At 50.8% G+C, this 19,336-nt stretch overlaps 1 protein-coding gene and 1 pseudogene across 7 annotated transcripts in view; one reads left to right on the top strand and one right to left on the bottom strand.

Moving 5' to 3' along the window:
• Positions 1 to 19,336, top strand: part of B3GALT5 (beta-1,3-galactosyltransferase 5) — an 80,208-nt gene that overhangs the window by 22,516 nt on the left and 38,356 nt on the right. Inside the window, exon 1 of one of the 6 annotated variants that reach the window (XM_084800434.1) lies at positions 7,650 to 8,208. The exons of 2 other annotated variants lie outside the window; for them this stretch is intronic. The gene's annotated coding sequence lies outside the window, so the exon portion shown is untranslated. Of the gene's footprint in view, positions 1 to 7,649; positions 8,209 to 18,496; positions 18,783 to 19,336 lie in introns of those variants that run through there. 3 more of the 6 variants (XM_084800439.1, XM_084800436.1, XM_084800437.1) reach the window with 3 other exon arrangements.
• LOC311608852 (high mobility group protein B1-like) lies at positions 11,519 to 12,141 on the bottom strand (annotated as a pseudogene). The gene has a single exon. The product of its transcript is annotated as a high mobility group protein B1-like (transcript).

The raw sequence follows: 19,336 nt of genomic DNA, 5'->3' as shown, positions 1-19,336 counted from the left end.
GTTGTCAGCACCCTCCATCACTTCTCCATGCACAGGCGGGTTGGAACACCGAGGTCTCCGCGTGTAGTAAGGTGGGACCCCCCCTAGGCTGTTGGGCCCTGGCCTTCGGGAGCGCATCAAAACGGGCTCTCCATCTCCTACGCTGTCAAGGTACTTGCTGTGCTTATTCTTCGGGTGTACAAATATGTCTTCCTTGGTGCCATTCCTGTTGACGAAACTGTATCCGTTCCTTACATTGAACTATTTTACTGTTCCCAAAACCTTCCTTGCGATGACCTTCTTGTCCCCCCAGGGGCCCCATCACCTGCGCAGCTCGGTGTGGTGCGATGGTGACCAGGCTGCTGGTGGTGGAGGGGCTCTTGGGGCTCTCTGGTCCCCCCTTCCCCTCGCTCTCCGCTCCCTACTCACTACGACTTTTCCCCCTCTTAAAATAACAACTTCCGAAGGGATGAGCCAGCCAGCGCCAAGCTGTATCCCGGGAACCCGCAGAGGTGCAGGAGAGCGGCCTCCACAGTTTGAGCAACCACTAGCTTTATATTTTTCCCCTGTTTTTTTTTTTAACTGTTTTAGTAATACGAATTAAAAGAAGAAATATTAATACTACATGGGGATTGCCCCAAGCAGAGAAATATGAAATATACCGTAAATGCTCTTTTCCTTTGTTGTTCATTTTGGATGCTGGTGCTAAACTTAGAAGGGTCATGATTTAAGAAGAAAAGTTATGCTCTTATTTATTCCTAGGAGGAGGAGAGAACATTTTTGTTTTGTTACTTAGCTCTCTCTGAAATGTGCAGCAAAAAAATTCCTCAAAAATGAAATTTTTACCTTCAAAGTAAAAGCTTAAAAATATCCTCCCTTTTGTCACAGAAAGAATACATCTGTGGTGTACTGGGTAGTTTTATGTCAACTCAAAACAAGCTGCTTTTCAGAGAAGAAGGAGTGATTGGTGGGGGGAGGCCCAATCCTTTGTGAGTGTTGCCATCCCTGGGCTGGTGTCCTGGGCTCTATAAGGAAGCAGGCTGAAGCAAGGCATGGGGAGCAAGCCAGTGAGCAGCACCCTCCATGGCCTCTGCGTCAGCTCCTGCCTCCAGGTTCCTGCCCTGCTTGAGTTCCTGTCCTGACTTCCTTTGATGATGAGCAGCGATGTGGAAGTGTGGGCTGAATAAACCCTTTCCTCCCCACGTTTCTTTTGGTCATGGGGTTTCATCTCAGTAATAGTGACCCTAAGTAAGACATGTGGCTTCCAATCTCACGTTGACATCGCATCTGCCTGACAAACTCAGAGCAACATCTAAGCAAAGCAAATGAGATGTTTGACTGGTTAAGACCTTATAGCTTCGTTCCCCCCTTCTTTCTGGAGAGTCCCAGGTTGTGTGAGCTTTTACTGATGTGTTCTGGTTGGCCAGAAACATCTTAAGTTTGCTTTTTTTTCTTCCTGAATACAGGCATTTGCTGTGTTTGCACATATAGCAAGGTTAAAGTCATCCATGAAACCACCTGGCCTCAACTGTGTCCCCCTACAGAGCCACAAACACTGTGACCATCACTGTTTGTGCAAACACACCCTTAGACATTTCACTGCACCTCAGTCTACCTTTAACCAGAGGCCTCTGGAGGAGCCATCTGTGCTGAGACCTCGCTCTCAGGGTTCTAGCCTCCAGGGTTGGGAGCAAGTGAGCCTGAGATCAGCATCAGTTGCCAGGCAGCGGCACACACTCGCCTGTGTATTCTTCCCAGTTTCTGGGTCCCCTGTCCAGGTAGTACATAAGTCTCTGTTAACCTGACCCCCATTTTCATGGTGAAGATGGGTGCATCGTGGCTCAGCTGAGCCCTGAGCTAGCATGGGAAGAGCCCCAAGGCTGAGAGAGGCGTCATGATGACCACAGATGCGGAGATATGTAAGTCAGGCTTGGCCCGGAAGCAGGCGGTAGTAGTCAAGATCCCAGGTGGAGAGGAAGCAAGAGGTACTCACGGTCCGGAGGGCACCCGGGATGGGTTGCCAGGGGAAACCTCAGTATGTGGACAAGAGGTAGGATGGAGCCCATGGGGGAGGGGAGCTGGTTATCCCTATGTGTGGCTGTGTGTTTCCTCAGCTGGCCTCCTGGGTGGGAGGTGCTCCGCTGCTGCCCTACTGGCCACTACCTCACTCTCAGGAGTCCTGTGTCTCACAGGGCTCTTCCCCTCCTTGGATGGGATGCATCTTCCTCAAGGAGCCCAGCGCACACCATCTGATTTTATCTTAGTGTCAGCTCTACATCTGACGTACATTAGCAGGCCTGTGTCGGACAGAGGGAATCATCGGGGAGGTGTGCCTCGTGCTCATGGCTTGTGGGCCTACTGTGCTCAGCTGCTTTGGTAGAACGCCTGGTATCCTAGTCAGAGCTTCTGTTGCTGTGATAAGCCCGAAAACAACTTGGGTTTGTTTCACCTGACAGCTTGTAAGTCCATCTCAGAGAGAAGGCAGGACAGTACCTGGAGCAGAGCCCTGCTGATTGGCTTGCTCCTCATAGCTTGCTCAGTTTGCTTTCGTATATAACCCAGGGTCACCTACCCAGAGGTGGCACCACTCACAGAGGACTAGGCGCTCTTACATAAATCGATCTGGTGGGGCCATTTTTCTCAGCTGAGGTTCTCTTTCTCCAAATGCCTGTAGCTTGTGTCGGGTTGACATAAAATGAGCCAGCACTGCTTCACGTGCAAAAAACCAGGCGGGGTTTGTAGCAGATGCTTTAAAGCTGTGCTTGGATTTAAAGGGGCAGGTAGCCTTGGTTAGGGCAAAGGTTGACTCAGAGGATGCCCAGGGAGTATGTCCCCCGTCCCTGCATTTTTTAGGAAGCCTGTGTGAACATATAAATGAATAGCTTGCTCCTGGCTTGCCCCATGGTGCATGGTAAGAAGAGCTGGGCAGAGGAAATGATTGATGGATTCCCCACCAGCGAGGGATCTGGGCTTGGGAAAGCAACTCTTGCCACCCCCCAAAAAGTATATGTCAGGAGGATGGTAACATGGTGCTTAGAGATGTGGCATCCGGGCTTCCCACACTTAAGCCACTTTTTTCAAAATAAGAGCAATGCCTCTTTTATAGTGGTTTCTCTAAGATTAAAACTTAGCTTGAGCTGGGGGTGGTGGTGCCTGCCTGGAGCCCTAAGCACCAGGGATGGTCTGAGAGTTTGAGGCTAGCCTGGGCTACTTGGTGAGGGAAGTTCCCATTCTCATCCCTGTCTTGAGACCAAGGTGGATGACTTTGCCTTCTCTGTCTACAAGGCAGTAGACATCTTGCCTTTTTATTTGGTTTCTTACATTTCCTAAGTTAAATAACTTAATCCCAGCAGTTTAACTCATTTCAGAGTCTTCCTCATCAGCTGTGTGGTTATGATGTCAAAAATCAGTAGCTAACACTGAAATGTTATGAGGTAAAAAATTTTATTTTTACGGCTGGGCCAGACTTACACTCTCCTTAGGCATAGGAGAATGAAAACAGCCCAGAACAGAAACAAAAAGGCTGTTCTATGGGGTGAGACCGGGTCGGGTGGGGTTGTGGGGGAAGCACAGAATTTTGCAGTTGCTTTCACGATCATGGGAACATTACATATTATGGGCTTGCGGTCAGATAGTTAGCACACCATGACGCCTTTTATGCTCAGCCAGCTCTTGAGACAGTGCAAACAATCTACGACGTGTAATGCACAAGATTATTGAGGAAGAACAAATGTGAAAAATACCAGTTGACCTCTAGCTAAGGGCATATTCAGAGCTGAACGTTGTTTAAAAAGAAAGGTGTAGTCGGCTGTCCCTTGACACAGCTCATCCATGGGCAGGGGACTTCCTTCTGGCTGGCGGATGACCAAGAGGAATAAAAAGGAGAGGAAAGGCCATGGCTGCTCCTGGGTATGCTGGAAGGGAAAGAGCACTGTAGGTAACAGGCCTACGTACTCAGAGGCGGGGACATCTGGGAGAGTCCAGGGTGGTCATGACCCTGAGCTATGTGGGGACACGGGGAGGGCACGGGAGACGGGAGAGCCAGGTGTAACAGCTAGAGGTACAACAGGGGGTGGGTAACCAAAATGTCTGGATCGTATAGGGTAGAGCCTCTGGGCTGCAGAGTTTGGGTGTAGCAGGTAGGGTGTGCCAGCCATATCCTGTAACAGGAAGGGACTGAGGGATGCTGGGAGGACCTGGAGGCCAAGTCCACTTCGACATGTTAAACAGGCACCTCAGCCATTTGTCCCGGGTTTGAAACTGGACGTCTAGCAATAGGTCATCCGTGGCGATGCATGCCAGGCTTCCGGCTCTGTAGGGGCAAAGATACCAGCTTGATTACATGAAACCCCCATAGACGGCACTAGTGAATATTCACTGTACTTGTTTTTCAAAAGACAAACAAGAAACAGTGGCTCGGATGGTCACTCTATTTCCCCAGCTTTTCACCATGTCTAGTGTGAAGTTACGTGCATGTAAACACTGTGCCCAAATCTGGATAGTTGCCAGATAAAGATGAAAAACGATGTGGGAGCACATGCCTTGTTTGTGTCACCCCCAGATCTGGCCTATATGTTCTTTCGCTGAGCTGCTGGCCAGAAGCTCTTCCCGACGACGGGACTGTCTGTCCCCGCTGCAGGTGGCTTTCCTTTTGTACACGCCGTTGCCCATCCACACGGCTCTGCCACGTCTTAGCCAGAGGTGGGGGAAGGGCAAACAGTATTCACTGTGGGGGTGGCACCCGCTGAAAACCACCAGAAGGGGGGCTGCTGTGTCTCCCCCCTTCTTCCCACCTACCTCAGTCTGTCTGTTTCCAGGTTCTGAGGGATTTCCTCAGTGTCTCAGCCAGTGTTCTCTTGCTGTGAAGAGACACCATGGCCACAGTAACTCTTACAAAGGAGAGTGTTTAACTGGGGCTGGCGTACAATTTCAGAGGCTTCACGGCAGGAGGCGTGGCAGCACGTAGGCAGGCGTGGTGGTGGAGTAGCTGAGAGTTCTACGTCTGGATTGGCCAGCAGCTGGAGGAGTGTGTGTGTGTGAGAGAGAGAAAGTGAGTGAGTGAATAAGTGAGTGAGAGAGAAAGGGAGAGAGAGTGAGAGAGAGTGAGAGAGAGAGAGAGAGAGAGAGGGAGAGAGAGAGAGAGAGGGAGAGAGAGACAGAGAGAGGGAGAGAGAGTGAGAGAGAGTGAGAGAGAGAGAGAGAGAGAGGGAGGGAGAGAGAGAGAGAGGGAGAGAGAGAGAGAGGGAGGGAGGGAGGGAGAGAGAGAGAGAGGGAGAGAGGGAGAGAGAGAGAGAGAGAGAGAGAGAGGGAGAGAGGGAGAGAGGGAGAGAGAGAGAGAGGGAGAGAGGGAGAGAGGGAGGGAGGGAGGGAGGGAGGGAGAGAGGGAGAGAGAGAGAGAGAGAGGGAGAGAGAGAGAGAGGGAGGGAGGGAGGGAGAGAGAGAGAGAGAGAGAGAGAGAGAGAGAGAGAGAGAGAGAGAGAGAGAGAGACTAGACCTGCCTTGAGCTTTCAAAATCCTTAAGCCCTCCCCCAGTGACACACTTCCTTCAGTAAGGCCACACCCCCTAGCCCCTCTGAAGCATTTCCACTCCCTGATGACCAAGCACTCAAATCTATGAGCCTGTGGGGGCCATTCTTACCCAAACCACCACACTTAGCGCGCCCCTCTTCTTAAAGGCATGCGCCGCCATGCCCGGCGTCCAGGCTAGCCTTTAAAGTTGCCCTGAAAGTCGGTGGGAGTGGAAGTGCCCTGGGCAGCCCTGGAGTGTGGGGCCCCTGCTGGGGAGGATGTTGAGTGTCTTCTGCCTTCATCTTCCATTTCCATTTTTTCCTACTCTCTCATTAAAATTTTCTTATTTATCCTATTTCTGATATTTTATCTCAGATGAAAGTAGGGTAATTAGTTCCTTGCCTCTGTTTCTAACAGTGTCTCATCTGCATTCTGGCTTAGCAGTTAATTATGGCTTTAGGGTTTTTTCCCCTTTGAAATGAATCTATGCTGCTGACCTCTCTCCTGCTCCAGGCTGACTTCTTGTCTCTCACTGGAGACTTCAGGCTCATTTACCATTACAAAAAGCAAGGAAGGCAGTCTGGAAAGATGGCTCAGTGGTTAAGAAGCCTCGCTGATCTCACAAGAACCAGAATTTAGTTCCCAGCACCCACAAGAGAGCTCATGACTGCCTGTCACTACAGTGTGGGACTGGGCTTGTGACTCCTACCTCACATGTTGGCAGGCAACCACATGTACATGGTGCATGTAACACATATGCAGGCCAGATACTAATACACTCAAAATAAAAATTAATCTTGGGTTTTTTTTTTTTGGTTTTTCAAGACAGGGTTTCTCTGTCCTGAGCTCCCTTTGTAGACCAGGCTGGCCTCCAACTCACAGTGATCTGCCTGCCTCTGCTTCCCAAGTACTGGGATCAAAGGCGTGCGCCGTCATGCCTAGCAAATCTTTTTTTTTTTAAGTGAAGATTGGTATATGCCTTTAATTCCAGCACTAGGGAGGCAGAGGCAGACGGATCTCTATGAGTTTGAGTTCAGGTCTACAAAGTGAGTTCTAGGACAGCCAGGGCTACACAGAGAAACCCTGTCTAAAAACAAAACAAAAGAAAACAAACAAACAAACAAACAAAAAAACAAACCAAGGGGCTGGAGAGATGGCTCAGAGGTTAAGAGCACTGGCTGCTCTTCCAGAGGTCCTGAGTTCAATTCCCAGCAACCACATGGTGGCTCACAACTATCTATAATGTGATCTAATGCTGCCTTCTGGCATGAAGCTGTCCATGCAGATAGAGCACTCATATACATAAAAATAAATAAATAAAAGAAAAAGAAAAAACTCAAATAAACAAAAAAGCAAAAAACAGAAAAACAAGCAAACAAACAAAAAAAAATCAACCGAACCTCAAAAACCAAAACCATCACCACCAACAAAAACCAACCAAACAAACAAACAAAAAAGGCGAAGGATGAATTTGGTATGCGGATAAAGTATTACACTATTCATTTCTTGTTTCTATTGTGCTGTTTTACCTGGGGCCAATGCTTTGACCTCTCTTTCTGCCTTACAGGAATGCAGTGAGGAGTACATGAGTTATATACCAATACTTGGGGTCATCACTGGTATAGAGTTATTATAGTAATTAATAATAATAATTAATAATTTTCCCTTAAAAAGGCACTTAAATATGTTTTCCAAGTAGCCCCTGGTTTACTCTTTTTTCGGTGTTTTACTCAACAAGACCAACCCCAGAAAGCAGTCTTCCCACCACAGTATTATTTGTATTCACCAAGTTGCAATTTTTATTCATTTGCGGTGCACACAGCCACTGCAAGGACACTAGCTTGGCAGAGTGAGGGGAGAGAACTTGAGGGCTTGGCCCTGCCTTGCCACTCCCTCCTCCCCCTCCCCCCAAAGGTCAGCTGACACCCTTGGAGGTAATGAGAGACCACAGGCTCAGTCACCAGCTGGTCTCAATTTCAGGTGTAGATAATGCATTCTGCCCCCACTGTGCCACGGGCTCTCAGGGGCTGCGCAGGATGCGTGTGAAACAGCGCCTTGGAAGCTGCAGCCTTCTGGTGGGTGAGGGCCGATCGCATCTTCAGAGGCTCACTTTGGCTTTTAGTTATTAAATTTTTGTACTAGTGCACGTTGGTTTTACAAAGTGATGTTCGGCGGCTTCTTCACTGCAGTGCCTCATGGTCGTTCCAGCTTCTGTCGATGTGTCATCCCAGCCCTTTCAGAGAGCTGACAAGAAACCTCTTGTCAAGCCTCTCCCCGTGCCGTACCACGTGGGCCCGGCACAGAAGAGCTGTTTGAAGGCAGCAGCCGGAGATGCTTGGACACTGGGGTGCTAAGCCACCAGTGCTTCCTCTTCCTGTGGCTTCCTTTCTGCCTTGTGCACAGGGGTCCCCCTGACCAGTGTAGAAGGTCAGAAAAGGGAAGGGGAGAGCCTGTCCCCGACCTGGAGTGCTTGGAAGGACATGGAAGGATGTAAGATGCTGTCCCTGCTGCCTGCTGAACAAAGGCCTCCTCAGCGAGTCTGACCCCAGTCCACACACATTATCCAAGAGCGAGAGCACTGGACACAGTCGTGCTGAGTTCTCCAGCGGCTGTGGGTCATCACGTGCTGTGTGAATCCTGGTCCTGCGCTGGGAAGGCTGCTGACTGCCACGCTGTTCTTCTTCCTGTTACTCTGTGTTCCTGAGGAAGAAAGGCTATCGTGTAAGTGTACACCTGTACGTGAGCATGTGCTGGGCGTGTGCGTGTGTGTGTGTGGTGTTGGTGCTTGGGTCTCGGCAGTCCCTACCTCCAGCGGTGGTGTCACGGGCATGCATCAACACCACGCTTGGCAATTTTTTTTTTAAAGTGTGAGATGTGCGGTTCGGACTCAAGTTCTCATCCTTAAAAAGTAGATCGATGTATGACGTCAGCAAGGAATCGGTATGCATCAGACAGGTGTCCCTCGGTGCGAAAGGCACAGGCCTCATCCCTTCCCCAGCTGTTTGAAGAATCGCCCGACTCCTCCTCAGCTCCCTAAGTGTGGACTTGATTTCCACTGTCACCGGCTCACCCAGTGCTAGTGGGGCAGGTGGCATTTTTGACAAGAGGAGTCTTTGGAGAGGGTAGTGGAGCTCAGGGCTCGGAGGCCCCAAGGTCAGGGCGTGGATTCTGACTGACAGGGTAGCTTGACAGATGTAAAGGCTGCTGCTTTGAGCTGGGCATGGTGGCGCACGCCTTTAATCCTAGCGCTCGGGAGGCAGAGGCAGGCGGATCGCTGTGAGTTCGAGGCCAGCCTGGTCTACAAAGTGAGTCTAGGACAGCCAAGGCTACACAGAGATACCCTGTCTTGAAAAAAACAAAAACAAAAACAAACAAACAAACAAAAAGAAAGGCTGCTTCTTTTTCTTCAAAGAATGCTGCTTCTTCCTGCCTCCTCCTTAACTGCTCCGGCTGGAGGCTGTCCAGTCCTGCTTCTAGGAAGTCTCGTCTCTCCAAACTTCTGTTCTCTGTGCGCGTCCCACTGTTAGCATCAGAGGGCAAGACAGTTCTTGTGCGTGCGTGCATGCGTGCATGTGTGTGGGCATGGGTGTGCATGCTGGGCCACGGGCATGTTTATATGCATGTGTGTGCATTTGCCAGCTCATGTGTGCTCACACGTGTGGAGGCCAGAGGGTGGGTGATGTTGGACACCTTTCTCCATTACTTCTCCACCTTACTTTGTGAGAGAAGGTCCCTCAGTGAGCCTCAGGGATCTGCCTGTCTGTGGCTCCCCAGTGCTGTGACTCCCGGCTCTTTACGTGGGTGCTGAGGATCTGAACTCAGGGCCTCGGGCTTGCTACCCACTGAAGCGCCGCAGCCCTGGGCCGCAATGTCTTAAAGAACTGGGGTTTCCACTCTCCCTTCTGAAAGAGAAGAAGAAAGACCAATGGCACGTGCCTGCTGTGTGCTTGGACTCAGGAAGAGAGGTGACCCGTGGTCCTCCATTCCCTAAATAGCCACCGATGGTGCCATCTTTGCATTGAGCAACTTTCCTAGCAAAAGACGCTTTGTTCTAAAGGCAAAGCATGGAGCGGCGAGGCCTGGGATGGCGAGTGAAGCAGGCAGTGTGTACCATGCTTTGGGGCTCTGTGCCGGAGTTCCACTCATGCACTCGCTTTTGGGTGCGGCCGCTATTCCACTTTCTCGTCTACCCATGTACCACTTGTCCGAGTGCTCACACAGCCCTTTCTGTTTCTGTTACTATGATTAAAAAAACCACCCTGGCAAAAGCAGCTAAATGGCGAGAGGCTTTATTTTTCTTGCAGTTCCAAGTTATCATTTGTCATGGTAGGAAATCAGTTTCGGGACCGTGAGGCAGTGGGTCGCCGCATCCATCCACAGCGAGGAGCATTGGTCGTGCGTGCACTGCGTGGCTGGACTTTCGGATACTTTATTGGGCTCCTTTTCCTAGTTCCCTACACCATCCCTGTCCCTTCCAGGCCTCCAACTCTAGGTAGGGGAGAAGCTTAGAGGGGAGAGGGGGCCTCCGTTAGTTAGAGTAATTCCTGATGATTAGGATTGTCAGGTCTTTGGGGGCAAAATTTTCATAGACGGGATAGCTCCAACCAGCAGTGGAGGCAGCCGAACCCCTCCACCCCCCAGGGCTCCAGGCTTTTATCAAATACTTGCAGAAACTATATTCAGCTGGTAAAAATCACTCCCCTGCTAGAGCACGAGGCAAATCATAGTCAGCTGCTGTGAACCGTCCGAAGCAGCCTAATGTCTCACACCTGGAATTAAAACAAAAACATATTCATCCAACGTTTCCGTGTGTTGGGCACATGTGGCTGGCATAGTACATGTGTGTGTGGGTGTCAAGGGATGTGCCCTTGGGAGCTATCTCTTTCTTCCATGGAGCTCCCATTCAGACAAGCACCTCTGTTACTAGCTAAGTCATCTTGTAGGCTCTTTCTCCACTCTCACACAGTTCAGAACCCTGTGCCTCAGGCATGCGGCCACCCATAGTGTTGAGTCTTCTCACCTCTGTCGATGCAGTCAAGATAACCCTCCACAGATAGGCAACGGGCCAGCCCCACCTAGGCAAGCCCTCACCGGTGTTTTCTTCCCAGGTAAAACTAGGTTGTGTCCGGTTGACAGTCTGTGGTAACTGTCACACCAGCTGGGGAAGTGACACCAGTAAGACAGTGACGACTCTTGTCCATAGACTCTCACCTGGTACAGAAAGGAAACTAAAGAAATGTTATATGTAAGCAAAGTCAAGCCCCCCAGGGGACCCCGGCTTTCCATGGCATGGCCACTCCACAGCCATTGCCCCGGCCTGGAGCTGGTGGTCCCCAGTGTACTTATGGATGGATGTGACCTTCCAGAGTGGGAGGGTTGCGGGCAGTTTGGCTAAATCTTCAGTTCCATCCAGCGTGGCCTCTCTCTGGCTTAGAACTTCTGTCCTAAGGTTCCAGGTGAATTTTAGTTTTGAAGACCTTTGACTTCAAACTCAAACTTAGGGTTCTTCCCAGAACCTGCTGCGGATTTCAGAGAGCACCCCAGGCCAACGTTGTCATTTTTTTTTTAAATAAAAAAATTGTTTTTACTTAGAAGAATTCAGAATGTCAACAAAACAGCCAATTTTTTTCAATTACAGAGCAGTATTCAGTTAACTGAACAATATTTATCTTTGTATAAGCTGCACCACAGACAACTGAAGATGAAAGAAAGAAAGAAAGAAAGAAAAAACAAAACCAGAAAAGAAAAGAAAACAAAACCCTGCCGTCCCCATATATAACTAATTTGTGCCGTGCACCAACAAGAACCTGCTTTAACCTTCCATGCCAATTTACAAACCCCCAGACTGTACCAGGCAAGGTCAGGGGCCACTGAAAACACCACCAGGACAGGGCTACCTAAAGACGTATTCTGTACAGTTAAAAAAAAAAATCATAAACAGCCTCATTTCAGTTTTTTTTCTTTAAAAGGAATGAGTTGTGTACAGGGTTAAATGCTTTATAGACAATAAAAAAAACCTGCTAGAACAAATCTATACATCATCTTCTTCTTCCTCCTCCTCTTCCTCTTCCTCCTCCTCCTCTTCCTCTTCCTTCTTTTTCCTGCTCTGTTCAGCCTGGACCACCCCCTTTTTTCGCTGCATCAGGCTTTCCTTCAGCTCTGTGGGCAGCTGTATCCCTTTTCTTTTGTACTTCCTCTTCAGCGTGGCCGCCTCCTTCTCCCGGGGCTGCTTGTCATCTGCAGCCATGTTGTTCCACGTCTCTCCTAGTGTCTTTGCAACGCCTCCAGTGGATAAGCCGGGGTGTTCTCCCCTTGATTTGGGGGCTGTACTCAGAATGGAACAAGAGGAAGGCTGAAGGGGCCTCTTGGGTGCATTGGGGTCCTTGAACTTCTCTTTGGTCTTCCCTTTGGGGGGGATGTAGGTTTTCATTTCTCTTTCATAACGAGCCTTGTCAGCCTTTGCTGTGCCTTCAGATTTCCCCTTTTCCTTAGCAGACTTGGTCTTCCAGCTCTCTGAGCACCTCTTGGAGAACCCTGAGAAGCTGACAGAGCATCCGGGTGCTGCTTCTTGTGCTCCTCCCGGCAGGTTTGCACAAAGAGCGCATATGAAGACATTTTGCCTCTCGGCTTCTTAGGATCTCCTTTGCCCAGGTTTTAGTTGACTTTCATCTGTGAGGCACAGAGTCTCCCAGTACCTGCGCCACTCATGCTTGGCCCGGTGCTGTCTCTGTGGAGCTCAACGTACTGCAACGGCTGTGAGAGCGGGAGCCACATGCAGCTTCCTCAGTCTGCCCTGTGACCAAGGGTGGTATTCCGTACGGACAGATAGCCCAGTGTGTCTAAGGGTGACGGGTGTCTTTGTCAACTTGACACAAGTTAGAGCCACCTGGGAAGAGAGTTCCAATGGGGGATTTCCCAGGTCAGGTTGGTTCACGGGTCACCTTGATTAAGTTAATTGAGGCAGGGAAGACCCCTACTGTGGGCGGCACTGCTCCTTAAGCTCCTGGGTGGTGTTAAGAGTGAGCAAATGTTCTGAACAGTGGCAGGCACGCATCAACTCCTTGTTCTTTGCTCTTGACTGAGGACGTGGAGTGAACGGCTGCTTCAAGCTCCTGCTGAGGCAAGAAGTTAGGAGCCGGGATGTCCTCAGCTGCTGTCACCAGGCAGTGAGCTGTCAGCTCAGCAGCTGGAACCCATAGAGCCATTAGCGCCACCGCTGCGTCCTGACTGCCTGGTAGGGGCTGCCCTTGGCCTCTTGCCACCTGGTGGTGATGGCTGGTAACTTGGAATTGGGAGGCAAACAAGCCTTTCCTCTCTAGGTTGATTTGGTCAGGGTGATCTTATCACAGCCCCAGGAAATCAAACTAAGACACCAAGGATCCCTGGCTTGCCATAAAACACTATCATTCTGGAATCATCCCAAATAAATAATATATGAAAATACAAACCTAAAAGGGTCCTGATGTGAAACCATGGCAGCCAGGACCAGATGGAGAGCGAGTGGCCAGAGACTTGGGCTGGGGAGGTGCTCAGTAGGGTAGGGGCTTGCCGCACAAGCGTAAGGACCCACGCTAGATCCTCTGTACTCGGCTGGGCTTGGGGGTGATTGTAATTGTGCTGTAGGGGTGGAGACAGGAGGGCTTTGGACTTGCTCACACCGTGCAGTCTAGACTAAACCATGTATAGAGGGACTTTGATTCAGAACATGGCTGTTCTGGCAAGAGATCACATCCAGAGACCTTGTAGGTCTTGTGATCCAGCTGGAATACTAACACGCCTTTAATCCAGCAGACAGAGGCAAACAGATCTGAGTTCAAGGCCAGCCTGGTATAGAGCAAGTATCAGGTAAAGAAAAGCTTAGGCCCAAACATAGTGGTAGACACCTTTAATCCCAAAGGACAGTAAAGTTAGTTTGTAGAAGGAAGCACCCATGTTTGAAAGTGATGTTTTATTGAGTGCCAGAAAAGTGACAAATCAGAGAAAGATTTGACCGAATAGGTGTTAGCATTCTGCTGTATGCCCAGCTGTCACCGGGACAATAATAGAGAGACAGGTTGTGGAGAGAACTCAGACAGAGGAGCCAAGAGATGAGAGCGGATCGCTGAGTTAGTGTGAGGCCGAGCAGAAAAATTCAGAGGCCGAGAGAGAAGCCAGATTAAATAAGTCAGCTGGGAGAGGAGTTTGAGCCAGAACAGCTGAGTTGAACCAGCCAGCCCAGAGCTCAGAAAGAACAAGTAAGGGTGAGCTCGTTAAGCTGTAAGTCTCAGAGGCTGAAAACGTTCTAGGCTGGGTCAGCAGACAGAGGAAGGAAGACACCAAGACAACAACTGAAACAGGTGAACAAAAGCTCCTTCTACATCTGTTGTTACTACAACAGCAACAACAACGACAACAACAACAGTGTCCAACCCATGTCCAGGAGGCACTGAGACTCTTACCCCGTCATATTTTTCAAAACACTGAAACTGTTAACATGAAAATAGCAGCCAGCTAAGCTCTTGAATTTGTGCATCGAAGTCGTCAATTAACATATTGCCCTTAAATAAAGGTGTTTAATTAAAAAGAAGTTCCTTTTACAATGGTGAGCTTCTGGTTCAACGAGAGACTCTGAAAAAATGAGGTGGAGAGTGGCTGAGAAAAGACGCTGGACCTCTGGCATGTGCATGCATGCACAAATGGGGAGGGTGCCTATGTACACAAATGTGTGTAACACAAACACACACACATACACATGCCCACACATGTACACATACATTCACACACATACACACACTCACACATGTACACATACACTCAACAAACACCCACTCTCACACATGTACACACACACTCATATACACATACTCACACATGTACACATACACTCACATATCACATATACACACACTCACACATGTACATATACACTTATACACACACTCACACACATGCAAATACATTCATAGATAAACACACACATTCACACACACATACACATACACACACATACACACATGCACACAAAATCACACACTCACACACATGTACACACATTCACACACATACACACATGCACACATTCACACACACACATCCACACATGTAGACACACACACACATTCCAGGACACACCCTCTACCCTCCACAGTCTCTCAGTGCCATCAACTAACAAGTCCACCAAGGGACTGAAACCATTTATGAAGTCAAAGTCCCTGGGATCCAATCACTTTTCAAGTCTTTGAGGCTTGAGCCTCTGGGAGGGTGGTCCCACAGCCCCACTCTGTCCCACTGGCAGCAGGGCCAGTAGTTCCTGCGTTTTAGAGGTAACCACAGGCCTCCAAGTGCAGTCCTCCTCCATCGACCTGACCTTCCAGAGGGTATGCTGCACCACCCGGACAACGAGGTCCACCTGCTCATGGGAGTGAGGGCGGCTCGCTTGCCAGCACGTATGATACGACTGGCCTCAGCCTTGCCTCTCTGCCACAGACAGGGGAAGGGTGCAACCAGTGTGCACTGAAGGGAGGGTAGGAAACCCTTTCTGCTCAGCCACCGCACTGAAGACCCTGCACAGGTGGGAAAAGGATGGCCTATCTGTGGAGGAGCGGTGGCACACATAGGCAGGGTGTCCCCTGGTGGGACAGGAATGCAGGGCCCCAGGATAGTGGCCTCACTGTCCATGACACCCAGCACCCAGCATTCACAGTGGACACTCTGAGCTGCAGCCAACGCATCCTCCAACGCTCAGTCTCCACAACTCTTCAGCCGCCCCACTAGACAGCTGTGTTCAATGGCTCAGAAAACTGCTGAGGGCCCGGAAAGCCATCCCAGCAGAGCCACTGTAATTAGCATAGTGGCTTCCTAGGGAGAACCATTTTTCCAGGCCTCACAGAACCTCTGATGGGTCTCTGGGACTTTCCACCAGAGGCTGCCCCTACTCAGGGCGCTTGGCTCAGAATCCAGGAATAACTCACTGGTGATTGTGTGAGGCTCTCTGAAAAGAGCGAGAGGCAGGCAAGCGACACTTCTTCTGTGTTCCATGCCAAGCCCAGGCCAGCAGTGGATGAAGGTATTGGTTTGTTCCTTGAAGGGTTGCCCACACTGTGGGGGAAGCCACCACCTTCACTGTCCCCAGCCATCACACCATGGACACCAAACACCACCCCCTCCTCATCTCACTAGTTGGTCCAACGAGTATCACCTGCTCATCTTCCACGTGCTAGGCAGGTGCCTTAACTGTGATATGGCGGTGCACCCCACGGTCTCCTCCGGGGCAGAAGACAGAGCCCAAAGGAGCAGGTGGCCATTTGAAATGCCAAGTAGCAAAGTGGAACGAGTTGGAGGAAGGTTACAGGAACCAGTTGTCTGATCCTTTAACAAGATGCCCAGACAAGCCACGCTCTCCAGGTGCTTGTACTTGGTCTCGCTTATGTTACTGGAGGAGTGGTTTTCGGCTGGAGACAGTTTTGCTTTCCATGGGACACTTGCCAATCCAGAGTCATTACTATGTGTGTGTGTGTGTGTGTGTGTGTGTGTGTGTGTGTGTGTGTGTGTGTGTGTGTGTGTGATACTGGCAGCAGTGGATGGCTACCAGGGACCCTGCTAAACACCTTGCCACTCCAAGGAATGACTAGACCCAGTGACAGCCACTCCAGCTGAGGCTCCAGTGTGCTGTTTCAGGCTTGCCATGGCACCCAGGAAGGATGGGTGTTTTCACAGGCAGTCTCTGGAGAGGGCGTGGGGGGCGGGGACGACAACACACTGGGGACACACAGAGAAGAGGTAGAGTGTATGTGGTATGCAGACAACAAGAGACAGCAAGGCTCACAGCCTGGAACTTCGGGCTCAGGATTATCCACCCTCTGACAGACACCTGCAAGGCCCAAGGCCAAGTGCAGCTCATTCTCCGACGAGTTCTCCTGGCTCCAGCAATTGAACACACAAGCCACCTCAGATGCTGCCTTTGTTAACCCACTTCTCAGACAGGAATACGGAGCCCGGGCAGGGATGTGTCCATGGCAGGCCTGTGCATGGCCAGCCTCTCTTCCTGGAGTGTCTCTCCTTTCTCTTTCTCTTCTGATGTCTTCATCCTATGGGTCTCAGCCACAGCTCGGCCCAGGACAGGCCTTTCATCCCTTGCAACCCAGGCTGTGCCCTCAGAGGGGATGCCCGGTCCTGTCACCTCCCCCCCGCCCCCCAGCCCAGGCCAGAGAGAATCTGAACAAAGTACAATGTAATGAAAGAAATGTCTTAAAGGAACCTATCATTCTGTAAGCTAAGTAAACACAGAAACACTCCTGCCTCTGGCCACGCATTCCTTCCGTTGTCCTGGGTCACATCCTTCAGGTCTGTGAACTGTCAGAACCAAGGTGACCTTGGGCTAAGTAGCTTTGGGGTCCTGTTGGGGGAGGGACTGCTCTGAGGTCAGGGAGGGTCAGGTGTGGAGGGCAGTGGCCTCAGGCCAGCACCCTGTGGGGTAGTCCAGCCCCCTTTTAGAGCCTGCTTTTGTGTGTACACCAGGCCCTGGTTACCCCAGGAAACTGAGCTTCTGCATGAAGCTCTGCACAGAATAGCGTGGGAGTTTAATAATCACGGGGAAGGCTGCGCATCACTTTAATTCCTTTCCTCCCCCACAGAGACTCCGCAGGCCCCACAGCCCACAGCCCCGCCCCCTGCTTCCTCTGACCGCAGTCCCTGTGGTTCTGGCTGTGGACTGCTGTCTCCCTAAGTGTTTGCTCCAAGCCCCTAGCCTAGGAGTGCATTTGTCTTTGTGTAAAAACAATGGTGTGCTGACTGTAGGCAAACAGGAACCCGCATCGTTCTGAGGCCACCAAAGACAAGACTGGAAGGGAAATGAGCTACACCTACTTGCTTGGCACGGGAGCTGTGCACTGGGTGTCTGTCAGAGCCTCTCAGGGACTTTACTGCGCAGCTAGGGCTGAGGAGCACTGAGTTAAAGGAGCAGTCAACGGGTAAAGAATCGTGCGGGTTTTGTACACACAGGCACATGAACCTGTGGAGGGTTGCAGGCCAGAGAAAGGACTGGTGTCTTCGGCTAGCACAGCTAGCCTCTTTCTCTCCGTCCCACCGACACGTCTGTATTCCACGCCCACATGGCCTGTGGCAGAGGGCGTTAGCCAGCACCAGCCTCTTAACTTTCCTGTGCCTCAGTTTCCACATCTGCCAAACAAATGAATAGGGCACCGCCACACCTTTCCATTGAGAAACTGTAAAATTATAAAATGTAAGATGCTTGTTTGCTTGTCCAGCCTAAGAGGCTTCTCCCAGTTCTCCTAACCTCAAGAGTTCCACCCCAGAATAGTTACATGCAAACTTCCAAATATCAGACGACCCCATACGGTTTCCAGTAACCGCCCTAGGGACTCACACCCAAGTCCCCACAAGAGGTTTTCCAATGACAGATGTCCTAATGTCCATATGGTTTAACTTGATAAGCAACCCCACCTGCTTTGCGGTTTTTGCCTTTAAAGCTAGCCTGTAACAGTCACTGGAGGTCCTTCACCTCCCGAGTGCTGAGGGACCCTCACGCGTCAGAAATAATCCTTTGATTTTGCATCAGTGCTCCATGTTTTGAGTGATGTCTCAACCCCCCTTCCCGAGTTGGACATGAGGGTCCAACACCATGAGGTTCTTTTTTTTTTTTTTGAGACAGAGTTTCTCTGTGTAGCCTTGTGCTGGCCTCGAACTCACAGTGATCCACTTGCCTCTGCCTCCCTAGCGCTGGGATTAAAGGCTGCACGACCACATCTGTCCAGCTAGCAAGGTTCTTTGATCTTGCACAAATCTTTCCTATGAAAATTGCCGCTGTCTCTCTGTCTGTCTATGTCTCTGTCTCTCTATCTGTCCCTCTCATCTTTGTTAACCCACTTCTCACACACTCTGGGAATAAATTCAAAGTTAACTTAGAGAACGTCCCCTGGGAGGGCCAGAGTGCAGAGTCAGCAGCAGCCTCAAGGATCTGCGCCAACGCCGGTGCTCGGGAAGATGGTCTGGCCAGAGCTCTGAGGAGGCCAGGACCTTGGCAGCAAGTCTCTGCTGCTGCTTCTCCACAGCTCCACTGGCAGCTTTGTGGTACTGGTGGGCCCCGCAGCTCTCACCGGCTCGACGCAGCGCTGCGGGAGTCAAGCGCGCCTCCTCCAGTCGCCGCGAACCTATCACAGTCCCTGCGCGCATCGCCACGGGCTCCTCCCACCTGCACATGCCAGTCCAGCCTGTGAGCGGTCGCCCCAGCCTGGATAGAGCCTGCAGGTCGCCTGATCCCCCGGCCCTGCCTCTGCTTCAGCTCCAACCGGACCGCGGTGAGAGATTGTTTTTTTTTGGGCGGGGAGGAGGGCCCGAGGCGCGGTGGTGGTGGTGGAGCGCGAGGGTCGGGGACTGGAGACAGCAGAGCAGGCTGACATCCATGTGTTCTTGCTGTAAAACTAAGGCAGCGATGTCGCGCGGCTTGTTGCCAGCCCGGGTTCACGGACAGAGACTTGTATACACACAACATATGCAACATCGAAGGAAGTTGTGTTTCTGGGTGGCTAACAGCACCCACGTAAATGAGGGTTACACATCATCAGATGGACACAGGGTACCATTTGAAAGAACAGCCTGAACTAGATAAAAAAACGACACCAATCGAGTCAAATTCTAAAAGCAACTGGGAAGCGTCCTGCGGCAGCAGCTCCTGCAGTCTGTGGGCCCAGGGCCGAGAAAGGAAAAAGCCAGGGTGACAGACAGGGGCTGGCTTCCTCGGGCGGCTTTTCTAGTCATTTCTAAATCCCGGGGAGTGCTCTGGGCTTGACAATCAACATTTTCTTTGGGGGCGGGGGAAGGGGGAGGTAGCAGCATAGCTGAGCTAGGATGT

This window comes from Acomys minous (assembly GCF_964271855.1).
Source record: "Acomys minous genome assembly, chromosome: 11".
Classification (NCBI taxonomy): domain Eukaryota; kingdom Metazoa; phylum Chordata; class Mammalia; order Rodentia; family Muridae; genus Acomys; species Acomys minous.
The sequence above is the reverse complement of the archived record's forward strand: the minus strand, read 5'-3'. Positions and strand labels throughout refer to the sequence as shown.